The following is a 6296-nucleotide window of genomic DNA, read 5'->3' on the forward strand; positions in this document are numbered from 1 at the left end:
TCATACAAAAGCGAAAAAGGGGAGAAGGAAGAAAGCATTTGAAAATCAACCCCAGGCAAAGTGTTGTGCAAGGCATAGTACGCGCACATACACACCAAGAGCAGACCTCTCAAGGACAGCTTTATGAATGCCTCCCCTGGACTTCTAATTCTTCGTTGACGCGTCACGGGTGCCTAATAAACGAGGCTTTTGACGCACGCGTCTTGTAAGCGCTGAGGTAACTGCGTGCTGCATTAGCGCGCGGGGTCGGCGTCACTCCTCCGCTCCCAATCTCGCCAGCTGTAGTGATGACTCCCAGACGCTGTCAGGATCCCACGGACAGGGGAAGGTGTCGGCATTCGGACCATTCGCCCGTCTTCTTATCAGCGCAAGCCGCGTATGCCTCGAATGCCAACGGCCGAATATCACTCGCCCTCAGTTGATGAGCAAACAGTGACTCAGACCCTCTGTCACTCAAACTACATGGGTCTGCAAGTAAAATTTTTTCACTGACAAATGCCAGAGTGAAGGAGAAGTCGTGTAGGATGTGACTAAACCCTAGTTACAGCTCACTGCTCCGCGGTTTGGCAGTTGCGTCTCTTAGGTACTTTTTTGCATAAAAAAACCTTGAATAACTGCAGTTTCTTTTTTTTCTGGGTGACAATGCAAGTTTCTTTTTTTAGGTGGCCTTACTGTCAATACTCCCCCTCCCCCCCCCACCCTCTGCCCGTGTGTACTACTCAAAATTACATTCAGTGGCGTTTTCTGACTGTGCCCCATTACCAAATGCCCCATTCCCCATCAGACTGTTTTCCCCTGCCTGTGTCTGAGCCTCCAATGTCGTTTTTAAACTCCTGCCTCCTCCCTCTACACGCCATCTGACCCCTGGGACAAATTAATCCCGTATAAAAAAAGAAACACGCACTAATACAAACACACACTGGGCTACGCATACCGAGTGGCTACTTGCCCAATCCTGAAGGTCGCGCTTTCCAGACAAGGCTAGGGGTAAGAGGCCTCGTGTGCTGTGTGTGTGGCTTCAAGATGTTAAAAAGTGGATTAAAAGTTATGCTGGCTTGCTGCCAAATTTAGCCCATAACCCCCCCACCCCCCACCCCCACCCTTTTTTTAAACAAGGTTTTGTGTGTGTGGGGGCCACATCCTGAAAGCTTCTGTTCCGTGTCTCTGTCTGAGAAAGCGCTCACGGCCAGCCAAAATCGCTCACACCCCCGCTTCCTCCGATGAGCCCGTTGCAGGCCAGCTAATTTGCGCACACGTCAACACCGCGTTCCAACAACAAAAAAAAAAAGAAAAAGAGAAACCGCAAGAGTTTTACTGTGACGGGAATCGAAACCCACTCTAGAGTTATTCAGCTTTAGCTCGTGTGGTAATCTGATCCGCTGGGCTCATCACTGATACCCTTATAAACTAGTGTTTACTCTGTATTTACCCTGAACTGGCCCAGCAAATAATAATAATAATAATAATAATAAAATTATGATGAGAAGACAACAATAAAACAATAAAAAAACAGTAAAAAATGTAATAATAAAAATAAATATAACACAAACAAGTTAATAGCCTAACAATAATAGTTATTAGAAGTGGTAGTATTGGTATTATTGTGTCACCCCCTGATATAAACATATAAACAGCAAGTGGAATTAGCATTATTATTATAGTATTTCATACCATACAGTTTCATTACATATAAGAGCGGAATTATAATGCATTTCTTCTTGCAACACACTATCCTAGTATTATTATCCTTTCCCATTCTGGAGTTGCCATAGTGCACATACTTATTCAAAAACTTGAACTGTAGCATGCCAACACACGCTGCACTTCATCTGAATAATGAGAAAACTGTGAGATGGGGGGAGAAACACCATGAGTTTCCATAATCTTTGTAAAAAATAATAAAATGTTTCCAGCCTCTGACTCAGTGGCCCAGGGATGACTGAATTCAGACAGCCCCTGTACTCTACAGAAAGAATACCAGGGTCAAATAATCGTTTGAATAATTTAGACACTAGCAAAATTATTGCAGACTATTGACAGTTGGATGATTGGACATTTTGTATGATTATACTTTTTGCTTAGTGTGATGTCATGTCGCAAATTCTCAAAGATCTGCAGGATCCAGTGGATTTTCAAATTTTACAGTTATGTTAAAGAGTTCAAGTATGTCAAAAATGTATTTGGCCCGGTTCTGGCAGAGACCGCGGGAAACACTATGCAGCCCGAAGCGTTGGTGGTTTTGTGGTCTGGGGTCTTAAGTTATCGGCCTTGTATCCAGAAGGTCATGTGTTCCAATCGCAGATGGAATGTTCTCTGTCGAGTCTTTCGGTAGGGTGCCTAACCTGGACCGCCTGAACAAGCGCCCAGCTGTACAAATGGAGAACAATGTAAAGAGTCAGCTATGTAAATTGTTCTGGAGCAAGGTGCCCGCGAAGCAAATTATTCACAATCTCCAGCCCGAACGAGACCCGCGTGAAAGAATGCAAACGTCAGCCCTCCGAGTTTCCAGATGCGTTACTCACCCCTCAAACTGATTATTGCAGCAAAGATTTAGCCGCCTGGGATCCCTCCCTCATCTGCATTTTGTTCCCTGGTCAGGTGTTTGTCCTCTGGCGAGGAATGTCCTCGTTTATCCTTCCGAAGCTAGTCATCAGCAATCATGTGACTGTGCTAATTACTCTCTTAACTGGATCAGCTCGATACACTCTGGAGGAGATGATCGAGCCAGAGAATCCTGGTCTGTAATTTTGTTGACTTCCCTGAAACTGCCTCCAGTCACCCCTCCTAACCCCCCACACACCCCCCCTACTCTCTGGCGCCCCCTCATGGAAGCCTGTGGCTTCACACAGCAGCTGTCCAGCAGCATCTGGTAAAGAGGGGGGGCGGGTGGGATTTGGGCTGTCCGTCTCCTGGAACAACTGTGGCCCCCTGAACAAGGCCGGCCTGTGAGGGATGTGACGGCCAGGAATCCCAAACCTTCGCCAGCCACCGCTGTCCATCCTCCGCACTGTCTCCTGAGGCCACGCCCCTTCGCTCTCTTCCCCCCCTCCCTCCCCCCCGCCCCCCCCCCCCCCGGCCTTGAACAGGCTCTCCTTCAGGCTCAGTCCCTCCTTATACCGTGCTGAGTTTGGGTCAGTTCCCTCTCGTATCAGTTCATTCATGAAATTAACTGAAATTAACTTTATTAGTTAAAAAATCCTCATAGAAAAATTCTTGGAACTGATGAATAGAATTTGAGTCCCTTCCCTACAACGAATGAATTGAACTGGGTGATGTTACACCATTTGCACTCGATGCCCCAAATATCACTGGAGGAAACACAATATCACTGGGGCACTAAGGCACTAATGTCACCAGACTAAGTGTATCTGTTTATTAACCCTGTAAGGTATAAGATCACAAATATGTGATTAGAATGTTATTAACTGTACATTCAAATACTGATCTAACAATCACTCCTAGAAACTGAAAGCAATGAAGTTCTAGAACACTAACAGAAAAAAACATTCCAGAAAATCCATGTCTTCAAGGGGTAAAATAGAAAAGTTAGGTTCACAAGGTGACACTGTTCACGTGTCCCCCTAACCACCCCTCCACCTCTCATATACACAGGACACTATTTAACAGACAGGAGAGAAGACCAGGACACACAGTCCACCACGCGCGGCATGACCTTCGAACTCCCAGCGCAAACCTATGGCAGCAGCCAGCAAGCGAGGCCCTCGAACCCTGTCAACATGCCCTCCCCCCAAACCCCCCCATCTCTCCCCCCCCCACCTTGCAGGGGCTGCCAAACAAATATTGACCGACTTTCATTCCCAGTGCCGTTTCCAGCCCGCTCCGAAGCCTAATCTCACCCAGAACGCCGCTGAGGTCACCAGGCGGCAGGCGACAAGTGTGCGCCGCTCAGGGATTCCCAGGCCCTTATTAACCCCTTCCTCCCTCTCCACGGAGACGTGCTATTCCACAGAGATAATGTGCTAGCGCCGAGATACTGCTGCAGGTCTGCTTCTGCAAACAGGAAACTCTCTTTATTCCGCTCGCATAAACTAACCACCCCCCCCCCCCCCCCCCCCCCCGCCACCTCCAAGGCCTTTGATTATAAAAGTTAACAAGTACCATTTTAGAGAGGCATAAGAATGAACTGGAGCTAATACTAAAGCCAGCTGGTACCAATAGCTGCGGGACGATGTGATTTTAATCGTCATGCGCGCTTTTATACTCTTTAAACGTCTTTAAATAAATACTGTACGTCGACCGTGATGCCGACTGAATGGAGACAAAAGAAGCTGCTGTTTTCTCAGCTGACTGCAATAACTGTAGTTAGCGTTAGCCTTGGACTGGTGTTCATGAGGAGTGCTCCATAGACAACACTAACCAAAAAAAACAGACTGCCCCAGAAACTGAAAAAAACAACCAGTAATACTAAAGATATGAACATTAAAGTTTTTTCAATTAGTGATAGCGCATGACGCTTACACTCAAAATATAACATGTTGGACTTGCATAACCCTGCTTTATCAACAGGTTCCACATTACTGAGATGGGTAGCATCAATATTGTATCATTTCTTTAAACCAAGTTTGTTTAACTAAATAATATAATTTTGACCGCTCAACTCAGTTACATGTAACTTGCTGACATATATAGATTATGTAAGTCTAACATTTTATATTTTTGAGTGTACACACAAAAAACACACACTGTATATGAATGCATATGCACACAGACGCGCCCCTCAAGTCTACAAGTCTGTTCATCTGAACAAATACACAGACAAAGCGCCCTGATTTTCACGCCTAAGGAAACAAACACTCACAAGGCTGCCCTTTGATGATAAGACTGGTTTAACAGCATTTTCAGCAAAATGAATGAAGAGGTATGTGAAGAGGAGTTAGGGTGGGACCGAACACACGAAAAAAAAAAAAAAAAACCCTGCTTGCTAACAGCGGCGAATCAACACCGAGCATCTTCCGCGGTTCACGGTTCACCCCTCACTGACTGAGTCGGCAGGGGAGATAAACCTGTCCTTCTGCACGCACCTCTCCGGTAGTGCAGAGGGGTGACGTTGGCTCGGGTGACGTGCGGACGGATCGGTGGACCCTCTCTCTCGTTATTCACAATCAGGGGGTGGGGCTGTTGCTGTCCTGCAGCAATACAGTTCCATGCTGCTGTGCGTAGGACAACACAAGAGAACATATAGGACATAATATTTTTACATACGCAGCACAAGCTCTAAGTGACTTACAAAGTGCACTGAAAAGGTTAAGCAAACAGTAACACCGCCTACTTAGACTCACCACCAACTTACATCATAACGTGAAGAATCGAATCCACAATACATACAGGCTATGTAGCTAATTCACAAATCTAACTAAACCTTGAAATGTCTTGTTGGGTAACTTTGTGTTTCATGTCAGGTCCCCCTTGCAAAAGAGATTTCAATCTCAATGGGGTTTTCCTGGTTAAGTAATGGTTAAATAAAATAAAAATAAAATAAATGAAAGTGTATTTTTCTGGAAAAATCTGTGAGCATCTCAAAATAGAAACAGAGGTAGTTTAGTTGGATGGCTCAAGCACTCACTGTACCAAGGGCCCTAAATTAAAGAAGCTAATGCATTTCGGCTGAATTTAGGAGCAAAATAAAAATCACAGAGCATTGGTAATAACTTAAGATGGCGTCCAGACTCATATTACACACTGTAAATCAAAAACTTTGAGCTTGCGTGAGCAACAACACAGAAAAAAAACAAAAAAACTGCTGATGAATTTTAACCCTTGCTTCCTCAGAATCTCCATGCCTCAGAGCCAATCACTGTGCCAGAGGAGGGGGGGGGGCTCTGGGGACCCTGATAAAAATTTAAAACCAGCACCCGACCCCCCCCCCCCAGGGGTGCATTATAAGCCTGGTCAGGGTGTGTCTCTGTATGGTGACCGCAGGATACACCCCCCCCCTCCCCCCTCCCCCCTCACACTCACTCTATCTTACCAGCTGGTTTGAGAATGCCAGAGAATACCCAGGCGTGGGCTGGAATTCGCCGCTGAGGTAAAGGGGGCGCTGTCCTGTCACAGGCGGCACGCTTGGGAGGCAGTGTGGTGTAATGGGTAGGGAGCTGGTCTTGTAACCTAAAGGTCGCAGGTTTGATTCCCAGGAAGGACACCGCCGTTGTACCCTTGATCAAGGTACTTAACCTGCATTTCTTCAGTGTATATGCAGCTGTACAAATGGATGCAGTGTAAAAGTTGTGTAAGTCGCTCTGAACAGGAGCGTCTGCTAAATGCCTGTAATGTAATGT

Source organism: Anguilla anguilla, chromosome 9 (assembly GCF_013347855.1).
Source record: "Anguilla anguilla isolate fAngAng1 chromosome 9, fAngAng1.pri, whole genome shotgun sequence".
NCBI lineage: Eukaryota > Metazoa > Chordata > Actinopteri > Anguilliformes > Anguillidae > Anguilla > Anguilla anguilla.